The following is a 16,682-nucleotide window of genomic DNA, read 5'->3' on the forward strand; positions in this document are numbered from 1 at the left end:
AGCATTGCTTTTGCTACTGCAAGAGAGTATTCATATTTCTCTTTGGTTCTCATCAGCTTGCCCCAAACTTGCCTCATTTCAAAGACAGTACCTTGGGTATCTTCCAATAGACATGTATTTGTTCATTTCACAGGTATTTTATTGAGTGCTGATTTTGAAGTAGGGGCTGTTTAAGGTGTAGGGAAATAATGCACAGGAGTGATAACGTGCCTGCCTTATGGAGTGTACGTTCAATTGGACAGACACAATACATGACCAATAATAAGATACATATTTTAGGTAGTGAAAGTTACAATGAAGAACATAAAACAGATAGGGTTATCTGTGTGAAAGGAGACCATTTTAGATAGGTTGAACTCTGAGGGCCTCTGAGACCTGAAAGATAAGGAGCCAGGTATACAGATGCAATCATATAGAGGGAAGAGGAATCATCTAGAGGAAAAATGAAAAGTAACTATAAACATACCCAAGTAAGCATAATCTTAAAATGTGCTACGGCGATCAGCGTGTCAAGGTAAAGAGAGTGAGGAGAAGAATGCTGAGGGTCAGATCATTTCTGGCTATGTAGGCAGGCCAGGTTATAGGATCTGAGGTCTTTAAAAAAATTGTTTAATGTTTATTTATTTTTGAGACACACACAGAGAGAGAGAGAGAGAGAGAGAGAGAGAACTAGCGGGGAGGGGCAGAGAGAGAGGGAGACACAGAATTGGAAGCAGGCTCCAGGCTCTGAGCTCAGCACAGTGCCCAATGTGGAGCTCGAACCCATGAGCTGTGAGATTATGACCTGAGCTGAAGTTGGACACTTAACCAACCGAGCCACCCAGGAGCCCCGGATCTGAGGTCTTTGTTCTAATTTCAGTTGAAAAAAAAACCAAAAACCAAAAAAAAAAAAAACCATTGAAAAGTTTTAAGCATATGAGTGGCATAATCTGGTTTTACTCTTTGAAAGATCACTCTGGTTTTCAGGAAGAGATACATTGTGCGACATAAAAGTTCAGGGTGATCAGGTAAAACACAGACTCTTAAATACAGACAGAAAACAAACCATGGGTTGCCAGGAGGGGAGGTGGCTGGGGGAGGATGGGTGATGGGGATTAAGGAGTACACTTAACCTGATTAGCACTGAGTAATGTACAGAATTGTTGAATCATATTGCACACCTGAAACTAACATAACACTGTATGTTAATTATACTTGAAAAAAAGTACCGGGTGGCTCAGTCAGTTGAGCATCTGACTTTAGCTCAGGTCATGATCTCGTGTTTGTGGATTTGAGCCCCATGGTGGGCTCTGTGCTGACAGCTTAGAACCTGGAGCCTTTCTGGATTCTGTGTCTCCCTCTCTCTCTGCCCCTCTCCTGCTCATGCTCTTTCTCATAAAATAAAATGTTAAAAAAATTAAAAAAAAAACCTACTATGTAGTATGGTAGTAATGAAGATGGTAAAAATGGCCCAATTAAAGAAATATTTTGGATGTAATGCTTACAGGTACAAGTGGTGAGAAGTGGAAGGAAAGATGACAGCTACATTTTCAGTATGGGTGAATGAAATGCCAGTTAACTAAGACAGGGAAGTGTGCGTGTGTGTGTGTGTGTGTGTGTGTGTGTGTGAACAAGCACATGTGCTCACACTAGAGGGAAATCAAGGCCTACTATGTTTCCACTTCTGCATCTATCTTTGTAGACTTAGAGGAGATGTACCCATTCTAATTTCTGTTACAAAACTTATTATGTATAAAAAAGAAGAAACTACCATCCACATGTCTTTCCCTCATAAGCAACTTTGCCGGCATCCTGTTTCAAAGATTTGAAATTTCTTCATTTTTTTACAATTGCACCACAGTCTTTGGAATTTGAACAGCTAAATAATTGCTAACTCAATGCAAATCTAGTCTCTCTTTCTCTCTCTTTCTCCCTCATGCACACCCCACCCCCCTCACCAGAATCCTTTGACTCATATTTTTTATTAACAAATGTTCAGGATTATTTGCTCAGATAATCCCTTATGTTTACCATTTCCAAAGTCTATTTAAACTATTTGAATTGAAGATACCTCAGCTCTTTAATTCAATAGCCTAGAATAAGGTGTCTATTCCTTTTTTTTTTAAATAAACACTCATCTTACATATAATTGTTAACACAATCTCTGTCATTTGTTTCCACAATACTTCCTCAGCACTTTCCTACTCGTGTTCAGGGCTTTCCAAACAAGAATGTCTCAACCTCACTCTTGTTAGGACTATTGATTGCCTATGCCATAATCATTCTCACCTTCTTTATTGATATCTGACTAGTTGTGTGTGGTGATGTGATTAGTAAAAAACTATAGGAGTGGACTTTCTTATAGTTAGGAGCACAGTATGGTTCAAAAAGGTATAAATGGAAGTCATAGGGTGAGTCTTTCATAAAAGTTCCTCCAAAGGGACAGGGAAAATAGCCCAACCAATTATTTCTGTTATTTTTGGCTTGGAATACAGTCCCAATAGCTTTGGCTGAAGATACATTGTGATTATGAGTTCCAGAGTTTCAGATTACAAATCATGGAGTAGAAAGAAGGAAGACCTGATACATAATGATGTTTTGGAGTTTCTGATTCATAGCTCTCAGGACTGTAACTCTTTCTAGCTGATACATATGCCTTCAAGATCACCTGCCACCTGATGATCTCCTCCAGCTCTTCTCATAAACAAACTTTTATTCTTCTGTGTGGAATCTTTACTGTAGGAAAACAAGTCTTTCTATTTGCTGCACATTTTATGTTTGTGTCTGTTCCTGAGTCTCGGCACGTGCCATTGTTGTTTGCATCTATGTAGCCAACGTTGGATGGAGACCTCATAAGGGCAGGCACAGGGTTGGAATCCTTTGCATATCAACAAAGTTCTGTACTGTGTATAGTGCCTTGCACACAGAAGGCATTCAATATGTGTTGAATGACATTTAATTCCCTTCTGGTGAGCTTATTTAGTCCCTCTTCTTTCTATTAAATAATTCTCAATTACTTAAAAGTCTGGCTTAAAACTAATTTTCTCTGGAAAGGTTTTCATGATTAATCCCACCTGATTATGATTACACCTCCACTTGGAATTTTCTTGGTACATATGCAACTCTGGCTAATAAAAGTGTATACCCAAGCCTTCTCGATGTATGTCCTGGTTTTCCAATATATACTAAAGTGCTCTGTGGACAGGAATCTTGTACTCTCCCTTCCCATTTGGACTATTCCCATATAAAATCTGATTTGTGTTCTGTTATACAGAACCTAATAAAAAGTGTTGACTAAACTGGAAATTCACTTGGGCCAATCTCCTCCCAGGTATTATAAATCTGTCCCCATCCAAAGGAATAGCTTCCTATAAAAAGAATCAGATACTTCTAGAATCAGATACCGTAATTAAAATTTACAAACAACTAGCTCAATATGACTTGGGAATTAAGAATTAATTTCATTCTAAGTGACAACTATGGTATTATTATGCTTTGAATGAGACAAATATATGTATACCCTATGTAAATATTTATTATTCTCGTTAGTTTGTTATAAAATTCTGTAGGATACATCACCCACACTGATGATACCTATATTAATTGGAAGGTATATTCTTTGCATGAAGACTAAAACAACTAAATAGAATTATGTGTTTGATATTCAGGAATAAAATCATTTTTGAAAACATTAGTGAATGAATGAGAATAAGCTGAAAAGGCACAAATCATTCACTTTGCTCAGTATGATCACAAATACATTATGGTCTGTAATACTCTTTATTCACAGACAATTGATCATTAACTTACTACAATTTTCTGAAGTCACTTGAACTAAGGGCAGCTACAAATTTCAGCACATTACAGAATACATCTAATTCACTGGTTTGAACATTTTTAAAGAAAAAGGTGCAGTATAATGCAGAAAAAAGGAAATTGAGGGAACAAACCATAATTTCCACTTAATGAAAATCTAAAGGTTAAATAGATGAGAACTAAAGATTTGAATTCACTTCCCAGAACAGTGCCTTCTTACCAAAATAAACTTGAGATGACCACTTAACTGCAAAGAAAAGTCAACAAGACATTAGATAGTCATTAATCATCCTAAATAAACAGTACTTTTAAAGTGTCTGATCGGCATTGTAGGCATACATTCTGTCCTTAGAAATACGCCTCAGATTTCTACCATATACCTACATAGCTTAATTCAATGCCTGACCACTCTAGGATTTAAGATGAGAACAGACATTGGTAAAAACAGATTCTGAATCTAAGAAGAGACCAAAGCAGCCATGTGTGGACTTTCTCCTAGTTTCAGTGTGAATTTTTTTTAATTAATGAGTTCCTAGAAATTTGAAATATTTGGTTATTTTTAACTAATGCTACATATAATTAGTTTCAAAGTTTGTTTTAACAAATTATATCTTAGTCTATTTCTTAGTATAGATTTCCATGGTAAATATAAGGGCATGCTATTTGCTTACTCAAATCAGTCACAGAATTGAAACTTTATATTTTAGGCAATTTCTGAATGACATGAGTTGATTAGTACTCTCCCATAAATTTATAGCAATCATGCCTTTTATAGCATTCTTCTTATATTTATTTTCATGTTTCCTAATGTTTCATATAATTCTATCCTTCATAGGCTTACCAAAAAAGAAAAAGGCAATTCTTGGGATTTTACCTTTTTTTCTCTCCTAAAATATCAAATCTCTTTTTAAGAACAGCAGCATACAACATCCAAATATCTGGCATCCAATGCCGGCTAAGGTTTTGTTTTGTTTTTTATTCCTATTCACCTCATTTCCCATTAAAAGGCACAATAAATATACCATGTGCAACAATTTGTGTTTTTTTAAGATTTTTAAAATGAAAAAAAAATTATTTTGAGGGAGCGAGAGAGTGAGAGTGTGAGTGCTAGTGGGGGAGGGGAAGAGAGAGAGAGAGAGAGGAAGAGAGAGAATTCCAAGCAGGCTCTGTGTAGTCAGCGCAGTGCCCAAAGAGGGGCTCGATATTACCAACTGTGAGATCATGACCTGAGCTGAAATCAAGATTTGGACACTTAACTGACTGAGCCACCCAGGTGCCCCCATGTGCAACAATTTGTAATTGCAATATACTGACCTGAAAAACCAATAAATATCATTACCATAAATGACAAGAATTGGTATGTTGTTATACCATATATTGGCAATTTATATACTGAAAGTGTCCATTTATTTAATTTAATGAATATTTACTGAATACCAAATACATGTTTAATGTTGGTTAAAGGTTAAATGAGACATTTATCTTGTTTTCAGGATCCCACGATCTAGCCAATCAAACATAGATCCCCACATATGTGTTTGCAAGCCCTGTAAAGAATACTCTTTTAAAATGAAACGTTAAGATCTAGTCTAAAGAGTATTGAGTTCTAACTTTGGCTTAGTCATCAATTATTTGTCTAAAAAGTAATCCTCAATTTTCTTGCATGTAATAAACATAATATTTGTCCTCAACATCCTTAAAAAAGTTAATCAATGTATTGAATGTTTAAGGATAGAGTTCAACATCAAATAACATGAATCGACTCACAGGAAAAAGAGAATATTGATACACAAATTATTCATATCATTATGTATGCAATATTATTGTATGCCTTATTTACTATTTTAATACATGCAAGTCAAGTAATATATGCAATGATGCAAATCATTGCTATCCACAATGGAAGGGTAAGCCGCTGTCTAGCATTTAGCAGTAGTTATTTTCATTGAATCAAGTTTGTAGGGAATCTTCACAAAAACGTTGACAAACGCTTTAAGTTTCCGAAAAAATAGAAACGGAAATATTTGGGCTGCCATTATGTAAATGAGATATGACAGGGAAGCACAAAAAAGCAACAGGGAATGCAACCTTATCAACCAAATATCTCTGATACATTCTTTCTAATGAATAACATGGAGTTTTATTATATGAACAAAACTGAGTGTAAATCTTGTAGTTATTGAGTAAAAATAGGTGGCTGCCATTGCGACATATACATTGAGTGGCACATGTGTGTTTCCTTATTTTCTTTTTCCATGTGTTACTCTTAATTACAAGCGCCATGAAGCACTTACAGCATTTACATTATTTTAAGGGGACACACATTTGGAAGAGCTGGCCATTTTAAAAATTATTTTGTTAATGGCCATGTCACGCAAATGCCTTGTTCTGTAACTTTATTTTAAATTCCCCGATTGAATTTGTTGATGAAAATCAAGAAGCAAAAGGTTCTGTTTGCGGAAATAGAAAGGAATGTACATGAGGGGCAGAGTGTGTTTTGCTTGGCAGTTCTTTTGCTACCATTTTGTTTTTGTTTTTAGTGCTGGAGGGCAGCAAATTGGCAGGTGTAAATAAGGCTGTAGCTAGTTTCATACTGTATTTACAATCAGTTATTGTGGGTTAAAATGTCTGTAGTGCATAGGGAATTAGGCACACAACTTCTGTTAAGAACGAGGGAAGCTTATGATCTAATTTCAGACATTGCATGAACATACTGCTTCTACCTAATCTTGTAATAATTTCCACCAACTCTCATAAAGTGAACACAAATGGATTATTTCATACTTGCACAATGTTTGAAATTTTGAACATATATTTTTGTATCTAAAATTCTAATATAGCCTAAAATTTGCCATAATGACAAAAACTGGTAGTTAAGAAATGAATATTCATCTACAACTAACTTGAGAAAGAGAAGAAGAGAGCGATTCCTTAGTTTAAATGATGATTTGTTTTATGGAATCCATACAGCATATTGTTACAACCTTTAATTTTTTAAAACAGCAAATAGCTATTTGCCAATCGAATGTGATGCAAAATGGAATCATTTTATGATATAGTTTACACTTTACTAGGATTTGCATGTACCACATGTCAAATCATGTCCTAGAAACATAGCAACCACTAGCGGAGAAAGCCTAATGTCACATGATTACATGGAACACAAAGGTTCTAATGTTTGTGCAGATAATGCTTTTTAATAAAGAATCTCCATGTCAAGGAAAGGAAAGCAAGAATAGTTTTATAAAAGATGTAGAGTGGACCTTATTTTCACGATCCACCGACCTGTAACAACTTTTTTGAAAGCTCCCGGAAACATGAATTCCCCATGTCTCTATATTTGCTCTGTACTTTCAGACAAAGAGCCAAGACAATTTTGACTTTGAAGAGGAACAGTAGAAAAGATGATACAGAGGGGTATGAAATAAATAATAAATAAATAAGTGACTGCTGAATAAAACAATTAGTTTTGCCCCAGGCTTCTGCAATAGCTTATGAATTCTTACCAGCATTAGTTTACAGCTGTAACTTCAGGATATAATAAGAGATTGAATCTTATACAGGCAATGAAACAGATGATCAAATTCACAAGGGATTGTGTCAGGCTTTTTCCAGTACTAAAGAAACATATTAATCCTTGTCACTGTTTTCAGAAACGCTGTGACAGAAATAAACCTGTACTGTAACTTGGCCCTTTTAATGAGCTTCTGGAGTGTGGGCTTTCCACTCAGCACCTGAAAAACACAACAAAACACCTTTTATATTAAAGATGTGAGGTTTGCTGCTGGCTAAATTTGTACACAGAAGTCTATAAACCAGTGCTCAGCCAGCTGGGAAGCAAGAAAGCAAATTCAGATTCTGCCATGAACTTCACAGACCAATTATCTACTTGGAATCATGGGAGTTTAACAAACAAATACCAGCCCCTGCTGAGCCTTTTCAGGCCAGCAGCTTATGGGTGATTCAGTTGCATCCGAGGCTTTTAGACTGATCAATTCTTAATCACAAAGCGCAAAAATTATTCTCAGACTCATGTCAGTTTCTTTGGACACGTTTGTTAACAATCTGCTTCAAATCATTTTTTTAAAAGAAACTGCAGACACTGTTTTTATTGACTCCCCACTTGTAAAATGTTTATAGCTTGTTAATTTATATTTACCCCTTTACTTTTGCCTGCAAATCAACATCACTTAGCACAGTTTGGTTACACTTTGTACAAAGGAAATTACAGAAGCCTGCTATGGGGCTAAAATGAAGGAAAGCTGCGGAAAATCAATACACTGCTGATTAAACAGATCGTAGCAAATTCACGGCTGTATGCTACAGCATGGAGACATCAGTGTGATGCCTATCTAGCAGTTAATGTGCTTTCAGTCAGGTGAAGAAAATTTCAGAATAAGGCAAAATCACTCAGAAAAACAAGAACTACCTAACACAAGAATGTGTGTGCTTATATGAAACCTACATTTTGTGTCAAGTAGTATTTCACTTGAGGAATAAAGAGGACATATTTATTTTGTGAAATAAAGCAGTGTGGCATCTATATTATGACATTTACCCTTTGTGTTACGAAAAGACCTAATGCCATTGCAAGATAGCACCTATTAGCTACAAGTCAAATATTTGGTTTTTCTTTTTATGAAATAGTAGGTTTTAATCAATGTTTTCTTGTGTAATTTTCAATTCGACAACAATAGAAATGACTGAAAGGTGGATTCTTTGTAGAGGTTGTCCAAAGTAGCAGTGATCTCCGATGAAAATATTCTAAGCAATTCAAAAAGAATCACTTAATTTCCAATTTTAGAGTAGAAGAATAAACATGAAATAAATCAGGCATAAACAGGGGATTCAGTTCATACATAATTAATTTTCTTAATGTGTTGGGAATAGATAATCTTAACACAACATAGTTGGAAAGACCAACAGTTGTTTGTACGTCATAAAGGCAGCATTAGGGTTACAGGGAAGAACTAAGGTATCCTGACGAAAGCAAAGGTACCCTGGGTTAAAGCATAAACTTTCATTTCCATGCTATCCAATTCTTGGGCTCTGCAAACCAAATACTTTGAAGACTGTAGGAAAATATGCTTATCCCAAAGACTGCGTAAGAGGTGGTACCTACTTTAATCCAACTTGAAGAAGTACACGCTGTGCCGTATCGCATGTAAAGTAAGGAAATGAGAAACAAACAAACAAAAGTTTAAATACAATCTTTCTGAGAGAGTGTCATAGAAGAAATTTTGTTTCAACCTCTTGTTATGCTTTTTACTTGGCATACACATTTATCTATTTAGAGTATTGTGATGCTATTGCAAGATGTTTTTTTCTTTTTCAAATAGATAAACTAGGGTAGAATTTATGGCTCCACTTACTATTGTTCATTCAGGAAACCTATAGCTTTGATATGTTATGGTATCCTGGCAGATAAATTTCAGTAGTAAATCCTTATACTGAAAAATATACTCGAGAAAATTATGTTCCATACACAAAAGCCAACTTAAGTTTCAATCTCTGTTGTTTTTAATTCTCTCTTTTTCAAAATATCAAAGTCTTTCAAATGGTAACATGGTTAAGTTCTTTGCCAAATCCCATGTGTTAAAATGAAGGTGTTTTTGAGTCATCAAAGCTTATAAAAAGACCTTTAACAAGTAAACAGCTTTTCTCTTTTTTTTTCTTTTTAACTGGAAGATGTGGTATAAGAAAACACATTCATGGACACCATATGTGAACCAAGTTCCATCCCAAGATTTTGAGATTTTTGAGAATTCCTAGAAAATGAGAGATTTAAATTTATAGTCTGAAGAGGCTCACTCAGTGACACTATTTTCATACTGATATATGTGTATGACTTCTACTGACTCATACTGATTTATATGTATATATAAAACTCAAGGTGTCATATTTTGATTATTCTATTTAAAAATCTTTGGTAATCTTGCTTAGGAAAAAAAAAGAGGCCATCAGGATTTCAGGAGTATGAAAAATAATCATTATTTCAGTATCGTCACTGTAATGTAAACATTGACTTACTTTTTTCGTATTGTGGGAAGTGGTCAACTTGTTTCACAAGTCAGTATCAAGAGCAGAGATCATTTCTACTTAAATAATCATGATTTTGTGACATTGGGAGAATAAAGCAACGGGTACCAGTAGAAACAGCAAGTGTTTTAGAAAATATAGAACAATACTTGTATTTGCTACACACATCGGTATGCTAGGTTGATTGTGCCCTTGAGTACGTATTTTAAGATTTTTCTTTCCTGGTGGCATTGAAGGAACACTACACTGAAGTGACAGAAGAGCAGGAGATAATGGACAGACTGAATGATGCAAGTATAAACTTCTGAGTGAAAATTATTTTCTAAGTCTCACAGTTTCTGTAGATATTTTCACATTTTTGTAGTTCCAATAAGCTAACAAATGGTTGTTTGTAAACATGCTTTACTTTATTTAAAGTCCACGCACTGTACGAATCTGAGAGTTGGCAAGGGTTTGAATACCCTTTGGTACAGACCCACTTTTTCTTCTTAATACATGGTAATTTATCACCATTAAGTATATGATCCCTCTGGAAAAAAAAATTGATGCACATTGCTCTCTAGACTATAATTTCAGTGTTCATGATATTAATCTTTAATTAAATTACAGTTATTTTAGAAATCTATATCTTTAATTAAATTACACCATGCGCTTAAAGAAGAAATGACTATGGCACTATTAAAACATGTTTAAAAATGTACCACTGAATTTTGCATGCTGTCTGTCATCCCCAAAGTATGACTAACTAGGCTTAAGAAATGACTAGAAAGTCAACTGAAAAATTGCCAAGTAAAACTGTTTGGCTCTTTAAAGAACTGTGCATTAAAATTTTGGACACTTTCTCTATTAAATCTAAATATACTTCTTATAGTATACACAGTATTACATTTCTAAATTAATTGCCACAGTCCCATTTGTTAAAGAATTTCACTCCACGTGAAAAGCAAAGTCTCACTAGATGTGAATTTTACACTGTGCTAGATCAATCCCAATACCAGTAAATGGATATTATTAAACAGCATGGGGTAGTGCAAACTGGGAAAGAAAACTTGTAGTGTGCTGCCTTTGAGCAGACCTGGCTTGCATGCTGTGACAGGGCAATTGTCGACATGCTTTTTCATGCCAATCTGCAGCTTTTTCAACTCTAGATGCTATGGCAACCAGGGTTTAACAGACTAAGCAGCTAACAAGCTTCCCTGATGGAATTGTCTGGTTGTGTGATTGCCTTGTCTTAGGGAAAATATAAAATAGAATGAAGACGCTTGTGGACATTTGTCAACCTGATTATAATTTGGACAGTTGAATCATAATTGTCTGTTGTGTGCTGTGCAGCAGTGACATGTGCTATTTTCCACGTCCCTTGCAGGGCACACCACTACATTCCCGCATAGGCTACGTTTCCCTTGGGAACAATGGGTCCTGGTTGCTGTGGGTTCGGTGCAACATGGCGGTCCGCATCTCACACCAGATCATCTGGGAAAGAAGGGAACAGTGAACAGCTCTAATGGTGTTTTTTTCTTTCTCTTTGAAAAGGCTTGTGTTTGATTTGAACTATATTTGTATGAATATAATGAACACAAGTTGATGTGGAAAGAGATTTCTCTCTTATAAAATGTTCGTGCTCATAGGGTAAGTTGTAGATCAAAATATGCAGGTGAATTAATTTGTTATTTATGATTGGGCATAATTTTAGTTCTTTGGGAATATTGATTTTTTAAATTTGCAACCACTTAAACATGTATTTGTGTCACCAATCATATGCATAATTTAAAACACTGAGGAAATAATCAAGCTTCTCTGATAGAATGGTCTTGTTTTAATACTGCCTTGTCCTATTGAAAATGAATAGAAGATACCCTCTTTATTGTTTGAAATGATTAAAAGCCTACTAATACAATTTCAGTCTCTTTAAACAGTCAAAGGCATTGTATTTTCCACATCATTTGATGCCAAATCCTTACTTTTTTTCTTGAAAAGGATACAGGTTTTAAAAAATTAAAATCCTAATACGAACAAACATTTCAAATTAAATGTGAATTCTCATAAAACAAAACGTAGGTTTCCATTTTATAGACAGACAAATAAAATTAGCTATTTTGCAAGACAACTTCACTAATTATTTTATAGAACATGGCGAAATAGATTATTTCGTACTTGGAAAAAATCAATATTAGATCATGAGGATCAAAATTTGAGGATATTTTCAGTATGCTCTGAATGAGTTGAGGTTTAAGTATAAGCTGATTGTAAGAAGATTTTGGCTACTACATAGAAAGGATGCCAATGATTATGTTAGCATATTCGTCATGGACAGATCTCACCAACCACAGAGTTCTGCCAGGTTTTTTGTTTTCTTATTTATATTTTGAAATACTTCAAACTGATGCCCTTGCTTTGAGACACCAAGGCCTTTAGGAAAAGTAGGGTTTTCCCTTCCTCTATTTTGGAAGAATGGGTAGCAATCCAAGCTGCCTTTTAAAACAACCTTCAATGTCACGGACAATGACATGCCTAGATGGTGCAAATCCGAAAACAGGTTTGTTTCTGGTTTCAGAGACCTATTCTTTTTCCTAAACAGAAGGATCTCAGCGTGAAAACACCTTCTTCTCTGATGAGAGTGGTGCACCCAAGAAGGGTGAGGAGTGAAATTGGGAACATTTCACTCTCTTCATAAAGAACCTTGTCTAGTCCAAGTTATAAAAAAATATTTTTGCAGAGTTACAGTGTACCAAAATTAATAAGCTATGAATTATTGCCATAAAACTGAATTTTATATGAATCAGTCTTCACAAAAATTGCCTTTATTTACCAGACTACCAAGGTCTTACCCTCTAATTCCTAGTTTTGAAATTAGGCTCTTTTTTTAGTCACCTCTGTGCCTGCCTCCTTCCTGTGGGCAGCTAGTGTGGCACTGTTTCCTTCATTTCCCTGAAGAATGTGGCATTTTCTTTATCTAATAGGGAGCTTGAGTCACATGCTACATTAATGTCATCTGAAATTAAGGAAAATAATATGTTTTCAGTGGAATGAGAATTTGATTCTACTTTTTCTTTTGAATATCAAGGATTCAGATTGGATAGATTTTACTTTGGGATTCATTAAAACTCTTTTTTATTCAATAGATTCAAACGTACAACATGTTAGATGGTACCTACTTTTTTTCCCCCCAAATTGATGGCCCCTACTTTGGAGTTTCAAGAACTATGCTTGAAACTAAAGTAATTCCTTCAGTCACTACAGACCAGAGGTGAGAGTCAGGATGCTTTATGTTAGTTTGATGACAGCTTTCCAGAAGATAAAGAAATTATGGTTCAAGGTGCAACTATTTTCCTTCCTGTTTAGGAAAGAAAGGCATCCAAGGATATGATATTTCCTTAGTTACTAAAGTAAATTTCAGCAATGTTCAAAGGTCAACCTTACTTTGTGAAACATTTTATAGCTATAAAATGTGCTTTGTACTGTCTTGCATTATTATCTATCATCTGAAACAGTCAAAGACTGATAAGCCCATTTTAAAGCTTAGAATAAAGTGAAAACCTTGAGTTTATGTATTTACTAAAAGAGGCATGTCTTTTTAAATGTTTTTCTTCTTTATTCCTCAATTTCACCAAGAATCATATGCCGTCGGTTCTGTAACATTAAGGTCGATTCTCCACTTTGAAAGGCACCATAAAGCTACACCATCCACGCAATCTTTCACCAAGGCTTTTTGGTGAAAAACATTATCATTCTCCTATTAAACTCAGGCACCAAATTAGGTCGTTTACAATGAAAACATTATTGGAAGTCATTAATGTTTTAGTATAAATTAGTTTCAACCATTATCATCTTGGTAATATTACCAAAGTTCCACTTTGGAGTTCAGTAGAGGACTACCTCAAACTTCTTACTCAGCCCTATATATTTCTATGCAAAATTCACATCCTGAGGGACAACAGGGGTGGGGATGGCAGACAAAGGCAGCAATAGTGCTGGTGTGCTACTATTCTTAAGCAGCTTATGTGTACCTGACTTCTGTCAAGTAAGCAAAGATGAAAAAAAGAAGTGAAACTTGTTTCTGGAAACAAGTGAATCTCCTCCTTGAGTAAGTCAGAAGGGGAGTTGGAGGAAGAGATAAAGTGTGCAAGAAAAAGTATGCACTAAGACCTAGCGGCACTCGAATATTTTTCCAAATGTGACTATTCTCATGGTCACAGGCAAGGAACGTGATGTTTAGATTTTGAATAGTCTTTCCCATGAGGCAGAGTTGGACTGCAGTGAAACTCCCTTGGATTACTAGACCTCTATCCACCTCTATATTGTGGAAACTTGTGACTTTAAAATTTTCCCTAGGTTCCACATTTTTTCCCCATAATAGATGAGTGCATATTTGAAATGGATTTTTGTTTTGTGTAAAATTTTCAGTTGCACTAAGCTTTCTAAAATATATCATATGGAGAAAAGTTATTTTCCTAGAGTGTAGAGTAAGCTTTCTCAGCTACACACTGCTGTTTAGCCCCTTGGCACATTCTCTCAAACATGGGAATTTCAACCCTTGTTGAAGAGTTGGGTATATCAGTGAAACTAACTAATTGGGTAAAGCATCTTTGTGAAAATTCTGATCAGCAATTCACGCATTTGGAGTGATATTGGAGGACACTGTAGGGAGATGGGGGGATACTGAGGACAGAGGTCTGGAGAGGCAGGGAGCATGATCACTCTAGGACATGTACATAGAAGTAGCTACCAGCCTGTCTTTTCTGGTGAGGGCATTCTGTTCATATTACCTCAGAATGATTAACAGTTATATATCTTCAATCAGACTCAGAAATATTGAAGCAGCCTTCAACATTTCTAGCTCTGAAATTTACCTACCTACATTTGGCCCCTTTCACAGATTCTTCTCCCTTTGAAATGAGTGGGGTTTAAAAATAAAATCTTTATTATTGCTAAAAAAATTCACTGAAAAACCAATGGGAAATTATTTTAAAATATCATCTAGTTTTTTACAGTGGTATTTTTTGTTGTTTTTAACTTTCAAAACTTCTTCCTCCTAAAGAACAAAAACAAAATTAATGTAATAATGGTACTAAGCATAAACATGTTAATGAAAATAGGTAACATTACTCAGCATTTACTATGTTCTGGGTTTTCTTTTTTTTATCTTTTTTTAACATTTATTTATTTAAAAAAATTTTTTTTCAATGTTTTTTATTTATTTTTGGGACAGAGAGAGACAGAGCATGAACGGGGGAGGGGCAGAGAGAGAGGGAGACACAGAATCGGAAACAGGCTCCAGGCTCCGAGCCATCAGCCCAGAGCCTGACAAGGGGCTCCAACTCACGGACCGCGAGATCGTGACCTGGCTGAAGTCGGACGCTTAACCGACTGCGCCACCAGGCGCCCAACATTTATTTATTTTTGAGACAGAGAGAGACAGAGCATGAACGGGGGAGGGTCAGAGAGAGGGAGACACAGAATCTGAAACAGGCTCCAGGCTCTGAGCAGTCAGCCCAGAGCCTGATGCGGGGCTTGAACTCACAGACCACGAGATCGTGACCTGAGCTGAAGTCGGACGCCCAACCGACTGAGCCACCCAGGCGCCCCAGTATTTCTTTTTAAATACTGTAAAGTAATTTAATTCTCCCAAGAACCCTAAGAGGAAGGTATTATTTCTAATATATAGATTATGAGACTGGGACATTAGAAAAGTTACTGATTGCTCTATGCCACACATTCATAAGTATAAACCTGGCATTTTAATCCAGTATATCTGACTACGGCACCAAAACTCTTAAATATCTTCTTTAAAAAAATTTTTTTAATGTTTATTTTATTTTTGAGAGAGAGAGAGAGAGAGAGAGAGAGCGCGTGAGCAGGGGAGGGGCAGAGACAGAGAGAGACACAGAATCCGAAGCAGGCTCCAGGCTCTGAGCTGTCAGCACAGAGCCCGATGTGGGGCTTGAATTCAGGAACTGCAAGATCATGACCTGAGCCAAAGTCAGATGCTTAACCGACTGAGCCACCCAGGCGCCCCTTCCAGTGCCAGAACTCAGAAATCTTCCTTGGTAATTCAAAAGCTGTATTCTAATACTAGGCACTTGTGAGTAGGTTTCATTACATGCATTTACTACCAATATTACACTCGATGAAGATGGCAAAATGTGTGTCCTGACATTATTTGATCGTGTGTCCTCGATGCTTAAAGGCACTTTGCAAAGTTCTTAACAGAGTGCGGTTTAGGAAAGTCAATCCTAAAACTCTATCAGTATAATTATACTTATGTGGCATGATGGTAATACCCACAATGTTCTTGCTAGTGTGCTAGGTGCTTTAGTGAGGCTAACACCAATACCATGAAGCAGGTATCAGTATCACTATTTACACATAACACTGAGGCATAAAGAAAATTTCACGGTAAGTAACTCGAAGTGAGTTTCTAACCAATATATATCTGAAGACACAGCTTTCTCCCAAGGTTTATTAACCTAAGGTCATTTATATTGTAGAATTCACAAATGGTGGAATCAAGAATTTAAACCTTTCTCCAATCCTATCGGTGGCAAAGTTAAAAGGAGAGGTTATTCCACTAGCGACTTCATAGAGATAGTATGGATTCAGTCTCTTACCTTTACCCCATAGTAGGGGTGGCAATTTACATATAACACGCTAAAAAATACTATTTACCTTTATTATGTACTGATGTTGTTCTGGAGCCTAAACCCTGTTGTTGAAAGAAATTAATTTTAGTTAGTTAATTATAGGTAGCTCATTTCTTCCAGTTTAAAACAGTTGTCATGGTTGTAAAACATGTCCATGTATTCTTTTGAAGGGATACTTCTCTCTTCAAAAGGTGGAGCCTAATTCCC

The 16,682-nt window shown here is 35.9% G+C and overlaps 1 long non-coding RNA gene across 1 annotated transcript in view; it reads right to left on the reverse strand.

Moving 5' to 3' along the window:
* Positions 1-3,740: 3,740 nt before the first annotated feature.
* Positions 3,741-16,682, reverse strand: part of LOC109500785 — a 167,477-nt gene continuing 154,535 nt past the window's right edge. Inside the window, exon 3 of the long non-coding RNA XR_006599471.1 lies at positions 3,741-7,529. This is a non-coding gene — a long non-coding RNA (uncharacterized LOC109500785). The remainder of the gene's footprint in view (positions 7,530-16,682) is intronic.

The sequence above is a fragment of the Felis catus genome, chromosome B3 (assembly GCF_018350175.1).
Source record: "Felis catus isolate Fca126 chromosome B3, F.catus_Fca126_mat1.0, whole genome shotgun sequence".
NCBI classification, from domain to species: Eukaryota; Metazoa; Chordata; class Mammalia; order Carnivora; family Felidae; genus Felis; species Felis catus.